Genomic DNA, 14387 nt, shown 5'->3' with positions numbered 1-14387 from the left:
TTGATATGTCCATATGATGATAACATAACCTGATCATGTTGTGGCATGATAGGTTGTAAGATGGTATTGTTGAAGCATGCTAGTCTTACGTCAACCGTGTAACTCCAGTGTTAACGTGCAACAAGTTATGTTCCCGTTCGTCCCCGTCCGTGCCACCACATGCTTTCTGCAAAGAATGCGGTTTAGTAAGATGCAAACCTGTCTCCTTGTACACACCAAATAGAGGGGCCGTGATGAGGGTTCCATGGCCCTGGATTAAAGCCCGTCATCCGGTCAGGGGGCATGGGTGTTTCCGGTTGCGACCGAGAGGGGGGCACCCCTTAGAGCGTGCGAATATAAATTTGATCCCATGCTATTTGAGGTTGTAGCCTCCCCGTCTCAAAGTTTTGCTTGAACGTTGCCTAGGGTGTCCCCTGGCAGCAGAATGTGGAATGGGTGTGTACTGGTCAGATGTGTTTCTTCTAAAATACTGTAAACGGAACTAGTCCTTGTGACTAATGAAATCCGTTGGCTGTGGTTAAAGAGTACAAACTCTGCAGAGTCAAAACCATTCAAATTTCCATGTCCACGATCAAGGACTTGGACATCATCTCAATGTCAGAGATAGTCTCAATATCAATCTCGGTATCAACACCAGTGTCAGTCTCCGGAGGTATAAGCAGGACAATCGAGAGTGGTAAACCGGCTGAACGTCATTCCTGTGAATGGGCCAACCAATTGATTATTATGTGCTGAGTATTTCCTTGAGATGATTTAAATTTATGAACTAGTTGAATATGAATGATGAAATATAAGCCCTTTATGTGATGTCGCTCAGACGTCCGACTGTGGCACTATTGTTATTTACTTTCGATATAAGCCCTTTATGTGATGTCGCTCAGACGTCTGACTGTGGCACTCTTGTTATTTACTTTCGATATAAGCCCTTTATGATATGTCGCTCAGACGTCCGACTGTGGCATTATTGTTATTTACTTTTGATATAAGCCCTTTATGTGATGTCGCTCAGACGTCCGACTGTGGCATTATTGTTATTTATTTTTGATATAAGCCCTTTATGTGATGTCGCCCAGACGTCCGACTGTGGCATTATTGTTATTTACTTTTGATATAAGCCCTTTATGTGGTGTCGCCCCGACGCCCGACTGTGGCAATGTTTAATTTTATTTTTACCTTTCGAGGCGTCGCTTCAGACACCCGATCGGTCTTCAGTTATTTTTAATGGGATTTTGAGAGGACTACCGCCTTACTTCCTTTTATTTATCGTGCAGTGCAAAATTTATTATTTCATTGTGCATACTAACCTGCTCATGTGCATCATGTTTACATTTTTTATATCTTATGTCCAAACTGTCTTGCGAGTACATTCAAAGTACTCACCTGGCTTGTTGATTTGGCCAGATGTTGACGAAGGCGATCTTATGGATGAAGAGTTCGATAGCGAGTCCGACGCCTAGAGGAGTCCCAGTCAGTCCCGTGCGATCCTGGAATTGGTCACTTGTGTTATACACGCTTCCGCTACCCAAATAAAATCATCGAGCCTCACTCCGACGCTTGATGAGTTGTAAGATACAGGAGTCATGTCACCCACTTCACTGTGACATATCCACCACCACTTTTATTACGAGTCAGTAGTTATGCCACCATACCCTTGTGTCATATCCGCATTTATGTATAATATCGGCATGCTTGTAATAAATTGTTGAGCATCCTCAGCTCAACCTTGTATAATATTTAGTACTGCTGGACTTCTGTATCAACGTTTTGTCTGCCAGTAAGAAGAATTCTTCTGGACTGGTCAATACAAGGGTCGGCTTTTCAATAAATGTTTTATTGGAAAACCGGTCCCGACAAGTACTCGCCTAAGTTTGTAAAATCCTACCGAGTGGTGAGCAACCCTCCCACTCGGGGGCTTAGCTGCAGTCCAGTACTCGCCTATGTTTGTAAAATCCTACTGACTGGTGAGCAACCCTCCCACTCGGGGGCTTAGCTGCAGTCTAGTACTCGCCTAAGTTTGTAAAATCCTACCGAATGGTGAGCAACCCTCCCACTCGGGGGCTTAGCTGCAGTCCAATACTTGCCTAAGTTTGTAAAATCCTACCGAGTGGTGAGCAACCCTCCCACTCGGGGGCTTAGCTGCAGTCCACTACTCGCCTAAGTTTGTAAAATCCTACCGAGTGGTGAGCAACCCTCCCACTAGGGGGCTTAGCTGCAGTTCAGTACTCGCCTAAGTTTCTAAAATCCTACCGAGTGATGAGCAACCCTCCCACTCGGGGGCTTAGCTGCAGTCCAGTACTCGCCTAAGTTTGTAAAATCCTACCGAGTGGTGAGCAACCCTCCCACTCGGGGGCTTAGCTGCAGTTTAGTACTCGCCTATGTTTGTAAAATCCTACCGAGTGGTGAGCAACCCTCCCACTCGGGGGCTTAGCTGCAGTCAAGTACTCGCCTAAGTTTGTAAAATCCTACCGAGTGGTGAGTAACCTTCCCACTCGGAGGCTTAGCTTCAGTCCAGTACTCACTTAAGTTTAAAAAATCCTACCGAGTGGTGGGCGACCCTCTCACTCGGGAGCTTAACTGCAGTCCAGTACTCGCCTAAGGTTTAAAGTTTGTACTTATCCACAAGGACAACGAGGTGAAGGTCGACCGCAACCTTCTCCTTTGGAGCTGGACCACAAATACAACGTACGCTCCATCCCTATCCGCAAGGACGACGAGGTGCAGGTCGACCGCGGCCTTCTACTCCGAGCTACGCCACAAGTACAACATACGCTCCATCCCCATCCGCAAGGATGACGAGGTGCAGGTCGACCGCGGCCTTCTTCTCTGAGCTACACCACAAATACAACGTGTGCCCCATCCCTTCCCGTAGGGACGACGAGGCACAGGTCGATTGAACTCTCCACTTTAGGGCTACATCCCAATGAGCAAATTCCATGCGAAGGCAAATACGAACATATTCAGAAATAAGCCATGTTCAGATAGATCCTAATAATTCTAGGCGACGGATCAAAAGTATTCGAGCATCAAGGCCGAAGTAGTTTAATGGTTACATCAACCACTCGGCATCCTGAGGCAAATTTAAGGCAAGTTTAAATCTCAAAGTTTGTTCATTCGGCAGGAGGAGGGCTGGCAGGTTCAACGAATTCGTCCAAGTCGATTCCCTCTACAATCCGAGTGGCGGCAGATATGAAAGTCTCCATAAAGGATTGGGAATCATGTCTTTTGGTGTTGGCGACCTTGATCGCCGCCAGCTTATCTTCGCGGGCTTCCTTGAAGTGGACTCTTACCAAGGACAATGCCACGTCAGCACCACACCGGGCAGAGGACTTCTTCCACTCTTGCACTCGACCAGGGACTTCGTTGAGCCGAGTCATCAGAGACTCGAGGTCATTTTGAAGCATCGCCCTTGGCCGGAGTGATGAGTAGATCCGTGAAACTGCCACCTTCAGACAAGTGAGGTAACTTGTAACACTGGCAACACGGGATTCCAGTCGAAGCAGATTCATGGCAGCCTCGTCGCTGACTGGAGAAACAATAGGGTCCAAACCCGTCTCGATCCATCCAGTCTCCTCGCCAAAGTTTTGGCAGAATTCTGCAGTCAAGGAGTTAGTGAGTTGACTGGACTGGACTAACTCGCAAGCAGTAGAGAAGTCGGATTAAAAGGAGTACCTTCCAGCATAAGAAGGAGCATCTTGGCAAGAGTTCTCAGATAAGCTTCCACATCATTTCTCTTACAAGCTGCGGATTCCAGCTTCTCATTCAGAGCCATCTTATCCTTCTTCAGATGAGTTACCTCTCGGTTGGATTCAGTGAGAGAGGACTTCAGCTTGCTTACTTCTTCTTCCAGCACTCCGACCGAAGCCAGCTTCTGGTCGGCAAGGGCAGTCTTATCTTGAGCTTCCTTCTGTGCAGCTGCAAGGTCCAAGTCCTTCTTCTCCAGAGCCAACCTCATTTTCTCTGCAAAGTAAGCAATCGGATCAAACAAGAGATCGAAGAAATATTTTAAAGGACAATCGACGTGAACAGCCGACAAGCAGTTACCTTCCATACCAGCAGCTTCATCTTGAGCTTTCTTCAACTTCTGTTGGGCCAGCTCCAAGTCAAGGTTGAGTTGCCTCTGCTTCTCCTCAAATTCGGCGAACTTAGAAATGAGAGTACAAGATTTCTGCAGAAGGTAAAAGACATGTCAATCGACAAGATCAAAGATTATTTACTTTCGAGTGAATAAAACTTAAAGTTTACTTAGACCCCTGCCGACTACCCGTAGTCGACCGCGTTCTTGGGGACTAAACCCAGTGGGTGCACTTAGCGTGCCCCCACTGATTTAGAGCCCACTCAACCGGTCCGCCCGGGTCGAGTAAAAAAAGAGAAGAAAGAGAGAAGAACTATTCAGACCTCGGCCGATTGCCAGCAGTCGACCGCGGTCTCAGGGACTACACCTAGTGGGTGCACTTGACGTGCCCCCACTAGTTCAGATCCCACTCGGCCGGTCCACCCAGGTCAAGTGGAAGAAAGGAAAGTGAAAAGTACTCAGACCCCAGTCGACTGCCAGCAGTCGACTGCGGTCTCGGGGAGTACACCCAGTGGGTGCACTTAGCGTGCCCCCACCGGTTCAGATCCCACTCACCCAAGCCGAGTGGAAGAGCACAAATACTAAAGACAACAAAACACCCAGTGGGTGTATAGATTCGACCCAAACAATAAGACATTGTATGAAAGAAAATATTTCAGGTAGCATATCCTAATAGAACAAGGTTAGTCGAAAGACAACTTATCTGGACATTGGTCCGAAGAGCTGCGCTGGCATCGTAAGCAGCCTGGCTGTTCTCGTGCACCGTCTTCATCCGCTCCACCATCATGTTAGCCTGACGGATAGCCTCCGCAGCGGCGTCTGACTGGCTTTCCGGAACATGGTACTTGGTGAAGAAAGGGGCAGACGGCCCAGATGCGACAGCTTGGAGCTCCGAGGCATGGGGTTGGGCGGCTGAAGGAAACACTGGTACAATCGACGGTGCAGGGCGCTCACTCGACAATGGGACAACAAAAGTTACAGAGGCCCCACCTGCATGTTCAGGTTGTTGGACAGTTGGTTCCATCGTCAGTCCCGGCTGAGATGTCTTGCCATCCGCTACTTTTTTGTTCTTTCTGGGCCTTGGGGCCACATCTTCATCATCATCCGGAAGCTCGATAACGTTGGGTGGGGCTGCAAATAAATCAGTCGACCCCAAGTGAATCGCCAGAATTTGATCGACAAAATAATCAAGAACAAGATCACGAGAATTTTACCTGGGTTGGAGGTAACCGCGTCTTCCATTTCCTCGTCTCGGTATTGGCGGGAAGAAGTTCCAGAGGTAGCAGCACTGCAAATGTCAACTTTTAGTCGGTTATGTTCTGTTTCTCGAGTCGACCAAAAGACCGGGTCAAATGATTACCCGGAGATGGTGGGAATGGTCACTTTGATTCTGGGCAAAGCCTTCGGCGGTTTGGAGGATGTGGCCTTCAATGGTTTCGGCGCAGGAGGCGGCGCAGTCTTGAGCTGTTTCGGTCCCTTCTCAGTCGGCACCGGAGAAGATGTCCGAGGGCGCTTTGAAGACTGCCTAGTCGGTGCGGCCACTAGGTCAGGGGTGTTTGCCGGGTCATGAGCGTGCTTGGACCTCCTTTCTCTGCGAGGAGGCGAGTCGATCTCTTCTTCATCACTCGGGTCGTCGCTCTCCTCGTCCTCCTTCTGCATCCGAGTGCCACTCGCCACTCTCGCCCCCGCTCGCCTCTTCCTCGACATTTTTCTCCTGCACTCCATTGGGCATCGAGTACATATCAATAAGAGCCTGAAAAGACGATGAACAAAAGAAAGACAGTCGACCGTCAACAAGATGTTACATAGTAAATCAAGAAGACACTCGACAATGCAGAATCGTACCTGTTCCGGCTGGCGCAAATGGTCGAATGGAACCACCCTCCTGGACCCCAAGGGATTATCCTTGTTGCCGGTAATACCTCTCAGCCACTTCTCCACCGTGTCCTCACTAACATCCTCCGGGTGCATTCGAGTGGAATCCTCAAGTCCTGAGTACATCCACATCAGATGGTCATGAGCTTGGAGTGGTTGGATGCGTCGACTGAGGAAGACCTCCAGCAGGTCCATACCAGTCACTCCATCGCGGACAAGTTGGACGACCCGCTCGACCAACACCTTCACCTGCGCCTTCTCTTCCGGGATCACTCTCAAGGAGGAGGGCTTCTCCACTCGAGCCATGGAAAAAGGGGGAAGTCCAGTCGAATGACCCAGGGTCGGCTGGTCCTTGCAGTAAAACCAGGTCGACTGCCAGCCCCGGACCGAGTCGGGAAGGATCATAGCTGGGAAGGTGCTCTTGTTCCTCATTTGGGTTCCAAGACACCCACACATCTGTTACACGTGCATCCTCTCATCACTCGGGTTGGCCTTCTTGACCATCTGGGACCGACATGAGAATATGTGATGGAAGAGACCCTAGTGTGGTCGGCAACAAAAGAAATTCTCGCACATAGACACGAAAGCAGCGAGGTACACGATGGTGTTTGGAGAAAAGTGGTGGAGTTGAGCCCCGAAGAAGTTCAAGAAACCGCGAACGAAAGGGTGGGGAGGCAAAGAAAACCCGCGGTCGACATGAGTGGCGAGGAGGACGCACTCACCCTCCTGCGGCTGCAGCTCGGTCTTGTTCCCCGGGAGCCACGCCGATTCATGGGGGATTAGTCCCCCCTCAACCAGGTCATCAATGTCATCTTGACTGATTGTCGAGCGGATCTAGTCACCCTGGATCCAGCCAAGCGGCAGGCCGGACCTCGACGAAGATCCGCCCCAGCTGGTCTTCTTCCCTTTTGCCTTCGCTGTTTCCTTCTTCGCATGCTCCAACGCCACCATCTTCTGCTTCCCCATGGCAGCGAATCGAGTTCGAGCGGGGCGACGATGCCGAGAGAAGAAGCAGGTGCAGCAAAGGAATCTGAGGAGGAGGAAGAAGAATGGGGGCGCACTGTTCAACGGCCCCGGTCCGGCGCCTTATATAAGGTCGCTTCCGAGTGACTAACTTGTAGGCCCGGACGATCTTATCAAATCCCGCAACAGTCGTGCGCGCGATACGTGGCAAAAAAGGTGGCGTAGAGATCGAGGTGGCCTGCCTAATCCGTCCCGATTACTGCGGCCTCCCCTACCCGGCGCGCTTCCCAAAATATGAATCCCGCGAAATCCGCAGGCGGCAGAATAACCCTTCAGACGGAAGATTTTATCCATATCAACACTCGAAACTTAAAAACTAAAGTTCACTCGACAAAACCAAGAGTGGATCAAGGCGACTGAACAAGCAGTTGAAGCCATCATGAAGGTTCATTCGACCTCTGCGCGAGACACTCTCAAAGCACAAAAGCTGAATCGGAAAGATCATCAACTCCTTCTCCACTCGAACCCTGAACCATTGGGGGCCAATGATGAAGCTACGTACCTAGGGTAGGGTCATAGACCTGGCCTAGATATCCTCCCCTAGGACAGCACGCTAAAGCCAGGATCATCCAAAGGGTACCATCATCCACTCGACCGGAAACGTTCCACTCGGAAGAATCGATGTCACTCGACCATTGCAGAAGTCACTCGACGGACAAAAGAGCTAAAGCCACTCTGTATATACAACGGTCGAGCATTTACTCATAGGCTTAATTTGCATTCACAGCACTTTAATGTGTGCGTTATCAGTAACGTTCTATCTTCAATGTACCTTAAACCCTCTGTGTCGTGGGCTTGCTGGGGTCCTAGCGCACTCTATATAAGCCACCCCCTCCACAGGCACAAGGGTTCGCACCCCCTGTAACACACACGCATATAATCCAGTCGACCTCCTCCGGGCTCCGAGACGTAGGGCTGTTACTTCCTTTGAGAAGGGCCTAAACTCGTAAAACTCGCGTGTACAACTCCTCCATAGCTAGGATCTTGCCTCTACATCCCTACCCCCCATTCTACTGTCAGTCTTAGAACCACGACAGCTGGCGCTTGCTTATCACGCGGCCCCCTCGGACGTGTCAACGAACTCATCAGGAGCTCCTCAAAAACCCGCAGTCTCTCGGGCCGGTTTTGGGCTCGTCCAAGCTAAGGTAAACCGCAACAACAACCTTGCCCCAGCATGGGTAAGCTCATGAAGACGCGCACTCAATTAAGCACGGAAGGATAAAAGCTACGATTGTTTACATGAGGGGCTCCCCCTCTCAAAATGCTCTTACAGTCTTCCAGGGCCACGCCCAAGTTTTTACAGGGTAAACGACAGGGGAACGAGGAATCAGCCGGATATGTCGCTCGCCGCGTCTCCCATATCATCTTCTGATGCACTACTGGTGTCGCTGTTGCCAGAATTGGCGTCACCTCCACCTTCACCGGCACCGGCGTCGCCGTCGTCAACCACGACGCCTTAGTCTGCCACGACCACTACCCCGTCGTCGTTAGAAGAGAAGGCCTCAGACCTTGCCCACATCATGAGGGAGGCGCTTAGGCACCACTTGGAGGCGTGCTTCACGGCACGTTTCCCTCAGGAGGGCACAAGGCAAGGATCACCCACCGTTCAGGAGTTCATCACCGAGACCACCCAGGAATTGCAAGACGCAAGGGCCATGCGCAGCGATCGCCGCTCACGAGGCGCAGCTTCCCATCCGGGCGAGGATGCCGGGCTGCACGTCTGCATCGACGTTCCAGGGCTCAACAGGGCCGCTTCTCAGGAGCTTTTCTGGCCTTTGAGCATGGGACGCTGCGAGGGCCCACCGCACAGCTATGTCTGCATGCCCTTTGGCCTGCCGAGCGTGTCGTCCGCCTACCAGTGCAACTTGTGGCGCATCCTAGCGGCCCAGGAGGCCAGGCAGCACACCGTCCTGATGGAGATGGAGATGGTCCTTAAGGAACCACCTGAGCCCCAAAGCCTCCTGAGGCTCAGGGCCCCGGTAGCTCGTGAGAAGCAACCCTTATGCTGTGCACCTTCAGCTGCCCCAACTCTCATTCGTCAACGTAACTAGGTGACATTTTCCAAGTTCATTTAGTTGGGAGCGGCCCTCGGGCTTCATCATTCCCAGGCCGCATGGGTCCGTCCCTGTGGCATGTATCCCTGTTTATGTCTTTAGCTTACCTTGTTGGGAGCGCCCCTCGGGATGCATCATCCCCAAGCCGCTCGGGCCTGACCAAGTGGCACGTATCTCCCATGCACTTACTTAAGCCTGCTACTCTCATGTTTGATCTACCCGTGGTTACTACCTGCTCAATTGTCGCCTCCCACGGGGCCTCCTCACGCCGGCATGGTGCTGGTGCACAGGTCCGTCCATGCCACGTCGAAAAACCTGAGCGGTCGAGCTCTGTGTAACACCCCGGATGTAACTTACCATATTTGTACTCCGACTCTTGCCATTTTCGGCTCTAAGTTATGATTTTCCTTCGTGTCTGGGTTTGCCTTCGTTTTGCATTTTTTCCATGTCATGCATTTCATATCATGTCATCATGTGCATCACATTTGCATATGTGCTCGTCTCATGCATCCGAGCATTTTCCCCGTTGTCCGTTTTGCAATCGGGCACTCCTACGTCCTCCTACGTCCCCTTTTGTCTCTTTTTGTGTGTGGGTGATAAACATTGTCGGAAAGGACCAAGATTTTCCAAGCGGCCTTGGTAGACCACCGGTAGACCGCCTGTCAAGTTTCGTGCCATTTGGAGTCCATTTGATACTCCAACGGTTAACCGGGGAACCGGAAAGGCCTCGTGTGTGTTGCTGCCCAACACCCCTCCAAAGTGGCCCAATAACCCATCCAAACCCCCTCCATCCTCTCGTCCGTTCGATAATGATCGCCTGGCCGAAAACCGCACCTCATTTCGACTCTCCTAGCTCCCTCTACTTATAAATATGTGCCCCTCCCGAAATTTTCGCGCAGTCCAACCCTAACCTAGTCCCTCTCCGCCGCCGGACGCATCCGCCACCGCCACCGGACCAGTCAGACGCCGCCACGAGGCACCCGGCCACCGCGCGCGCCGCCGGCCCCCCGAGGCCCGGTCGTCCGCCGCCCGCCGCCCGATCTCCCCGCGCCGCCACCGGAGTTCTTCGCCGCCCGGCCGCCTCCACGCCGCTCCCCGCCGTCGTCCGCCCTCTTCGCCGCCGACTGCCTACTGCCGACTAGTTGCCGGCCGCCGCCGCCTTACCCGCCTCCAGCGCCGCCACTTTTGACCTCCGCCGCCGCCCGCACCAGTTCCGGCCAGATCCGGTCCGGCCCGACCCCGCCGGCGTCTCCCCGCGCCTCTTCGGTCATCTACCTCCAACTCCGGCCAGCGTTTCTCCGATGATCCTCGGGATCCACGCCAAGCAAACCCTAGATCTGGAGGTCCAATTTCCATCTAAGTCTTTTCCGTGCAACACTTTCAAGCCCTGTTCAATATGCCATAACTCTGTCACCGCATCTCCGTTTTGCATGCATAATCTTCTTTACTATTAAAGGAGAATCGAATGTCGTGATGGTTCGACCTCATCGTTCCCACCACCTCCAGCGATCGCTACTTCCTCTCCTGAACTCGTGCGAGGAAAAAAAACTCTATGCAATCCCGCATTAATAAAGGGAGAAACTAAACCGGGAAACAACTGTATGCCATGAACACACGTCCCACGCCCCACCCGGTCTCCCCACCCCTGCCTCTCGATCTGCCGCCGTGTAGACCGTGCGGGCACTGCATGCCTCTCGCCGATGCTCCCCTCTTCATCCGATGCCACTTCAACGGTCTGCGGCGCCGCGCTGCCCCACACGCTACACTACCTACCCCATGCTCGCCCTTGGACGAAGTGGAGCCAGCGGGCATCGCCCACATCACCGAACCTCGCTCCCCGCCCCTTAGGGGTCCCCCTTCCCGGAGTCAGCAAGGTTCTGTTGTCGCCTGATGCTAAATTTGTCCTCCTCAACTCTCTGCTGGCTGATTGATTCGCGAATTTGCAATTTTATTCCTACTTGATCGTGTTGCAATGATGCGGCTGAACAATGCCCCATGGATTTTGTGATTTTGCATTGCCTTGTATTTTTTGCTTATTCCTGATGTATGATCGTGTTGTAGTGATGGGGCTGAACATTGCTCGCTACTAAGTGCAGCCTTGCGTGCTTCACGATTAAGCTTGATAATCCTGCCAAATTTAGTAATTTCTGCTATGCGATATCTATTGCCTTGTTAATTAGTGAAGAGGAATCCAGAGTCATGTCATGTGAAATTATCTTTAAGGAGATAACATCCAACAAGTTAAATTATCTTGAACATCCACGTTGTGGAACAGGAATCCAGAGTCATGTCATGTGAAATTATCTTTAAGGAGATAACATCCAGCGAGTTAAATTATCTTGAATGTCCACGTTATGGAACTAATTTTTTTGCAAGGTTCCAATTCCAGTAACTTGATCACAACAGGAATCATAAGAACTTATTTTTGCTTGATTCCAGATCTTTCTTGGAAATAAGCTATTTTTTCTGCCATCATTTGCTTCACCTTGAGCATAGTTATTCAGGTTGTTTATCTATAGCAGAACTGTGTGCTGCTAGGAAAAATGGTATTTTTATTCCATGGGAACAATACCTGGCCGATGAAGTTGAAAAGAAGGTTATATGCTCTTTGTGTACCTAGCCGATGAAGTTGAAAAGAAGGTTCTATGCTCTTTGTGTTATTTATACTTATATACTAGGCTGTGAATATTAGGCTTGAGTATGCTGGATAAACATTTCAGGCTATGTCAGAGAAGCTAGACCATTTAGAGCTTGATTTGCAATCAAAATACAAGGTTTACCTTTAGTCTTGGTGGCGGCGTTGATTTGGAATTCTTACTAATTTGAGAACAAAAAATATGATTTATATTTGTAATAGCAATTGGAAGAGCTCCAAGGACTGTACAATTTTCAAAAAGTGTTAAGTGCAGACATTGCAGGTACACATGTTTTCTTGTCATACGCTTGTCGAATGACTGAATGATCATTTGTATTCTTTTTTCATTCTTTTCCAGAAAAAGATATAGGAAACTGAATGCGGCCTAGTAGTCCTTGAAGAGAAGTATATGCAGGCAAGCAATATAATAAAAGAGAAGAGGTATATGATAGAAAGTCTTCTTAAAACAGGTTAGAGTAAAAGGGAACTTCTAAGTTTCTGTTACTGAATATTGATATGTTGGCTTAGTGTGATCCTTGTGAGTTGGAATACTGTCTATTTATTAAGGATGATCATGTTATATGCTTAGGACTTCATTCATGTATAATATTATCATGTGCAAAGGCACTGTTTCTTTTACCTTACTATCTGATTTGTCCGTTTGCATGTCTCCATGGGAAGAAGTGCTGAGATACTTATAGTATACATATTCAAAGGTCAACACTGTGAGCTAGGCACACATTGCATCTCCTTACACTATACACTGTCCGTGTTCACAACTCTTCATTTCATTAGATCTGAAATGCAATATGTGTCAGACTCTCATGCCTGTATATTATTTTTGTTTTCTGTTGGGCCAGTCCATTTGAAGAATCCTAATGGCCATCAGGGTTATGAATTTCTTTGGTGGAAATGATAATGTGGTTTCAAAATTTGGATATAACAAGAGGTGATCGAGTGTGAGAGGATATATAGCTCAGACTTGAAATGGTTTCTTAAGTAACAAAGTCGTGATCTGTGAGTTTTCTTTTGCTACTACCAAACAACCACCTATCTACCTACAGGTTATACTATAGTGAGAAGAGTCAAAAGGGATGCCTTTACATTCTATGCTTAGGAAATGATTTCAAACTTCCGATTCCGCAGAACATGAGAAGGGAAACAAGGATGCACTTTGTTCACATGCTAGAATTCATCTACATGCCATTATGGAGAATCTTTTAGGGAACTATACATTGGAGTGTGATTTTAGACCGGAGATTATATAAGTGATGCAATGTATATAAAGATGCATGTTATCTGTATTCAAGCGGCATGTTGATTCATGAAGATGTTTTCAATCATTTGTACGAGTAAGGAATTAGATGCTATGCACTTGATGTGAAATTAGGTTAGAATTTTTTTATGATTTATGTAATATGTGTCTGTAAAAGATGTTGATTCATGACGAATGACATTTTCAATTATTTATACGAGTAAGGAATTAGATACTATGCACCAGATATGAATTTCGGTTAGAATTTGTTATGAATTCTACAATGTGCGTTAGTCCATGATGAACCAGGGCAGAGCATAACGCGAAGGAGCCACATGGAGATCGTGGTTAATTGGTGAGACATCGACTTCAGCTGGACGGAGTCATCCAGTATGATGTATGGAGGAGATGACCACGCGATGTGGACCTGAGCCTCCGTCCTGCTACTAACCACGAGGTCGATCCGGCTGCACCCGGGCTGGGGCGATGAATAAGACCGGGGAATGCTATTCTTCTGATCTTCCCCATTGGTTGCAGGTATGCTCCTGTTGGGTTAGTCTGATTAAGAGTTACGCCTAGAGATGATTCCCGTAGATAATGTGCGCTTGTGTTTTTCTCATGTTATTTATACTGTCTTTTTTCACCACTGCATGGGTGATGTAATACTGCGTTTGAGGAAAATTTGCATCACTTCTCTCCTATTTTGATTTGTGGGTCTACTCCATTAACTAACATTGATGCTACATTTCCCTCTCTTTTTTCTAATTTGGAGTGTGGCTTTCCATAACGGTTGATTACTTAATTACTGGCTCTGCACTCTGAATTTTATGTCAGAGATGAATGGCACCCGACTGACTTAGCATGCAACACATTCTTTTTAGTTGAGGAAACAACCAATGATTCTGTATTGCATGCTAAAAATTCAGATTACAACAAATTCATAATCCAATTTTTTTAATTGAGGTCAAAGTTTTGGTCCATGCCTTGTTTTGAGGATTATAATGGTGTATTTATGTTTTGAGTACTAGCACACATGCCCGTGCTTTGCAACGGGATAATAAAATTGCATGCCTCTAGCTCATTATAAGAATGGACCAGGACCCCCACATATCCGTATTCTCTTGTATCGGCACGTGCCCACAATTTCTTTCAATGATAATTACCATCATATTCTCTTTTATTGGCACATGGAAGTCAATAAGTTATGGTGTCCTTTATTTTGAACAAGACGACTTAGCTCAATGTGCCGGATGCGGAGCAGGCCCAGTATTGGAGTGATCGAACTCACGACCTCAAAGACCAGACCACACGTCTCTAGCCACTCAAACAAACGCGTCCTGTTAACCAATGGTCGAAACATTTTTATTTAGTTTTTTGAACTTTTCAAAAACTGATAACTATGTACTGCAAAATATACTTGGCAACGTGAACATTTTCCAATTTACGAACAATTGTTTTTTTGAAAAATCCATA

At 48.6% G+C, this 14387-nt stretch overlaps 1 long non-coding RNA gene across 1 annotated transcript; it reads left to right on the top strand.

The window, feature by feature from the left end:
* Window positions 1-10655: 10655 nt before the first annotated feature.
* On the top strand, window positions 10656-13621 carry LOC147979803 (uncharacterized). The gene is made up of 3 exons (XR_015599739.1): window positions 10656-10898; window positions 12018-12129; window positions 13224-13621. It is a non-coding gene; the product is annotated as an uncharacterized LOC147979803 (long non-coding RNA).
* The last annotated feature ends 766 nt before the right edge of the window (window positions 13622-14387 follow it).

This window comes from Triticum urartu, chromosome 3A, assembly GCF_056163025.1.
Source record: "Triticum urartu cultivar PI428250 chromosome 3A, HENAU_Tu73, whole genome shotgun sequence".
Classification (NCBI taxonomy): Eukaryota; Viridiplantae; Streptophyta; class Magnoliopsida; order Poales; family Poaceae; genus Triticum; species Triticum urartu.
This window is presented reverse-complemented; position numbering and strand designations above follow the sequence as displayed.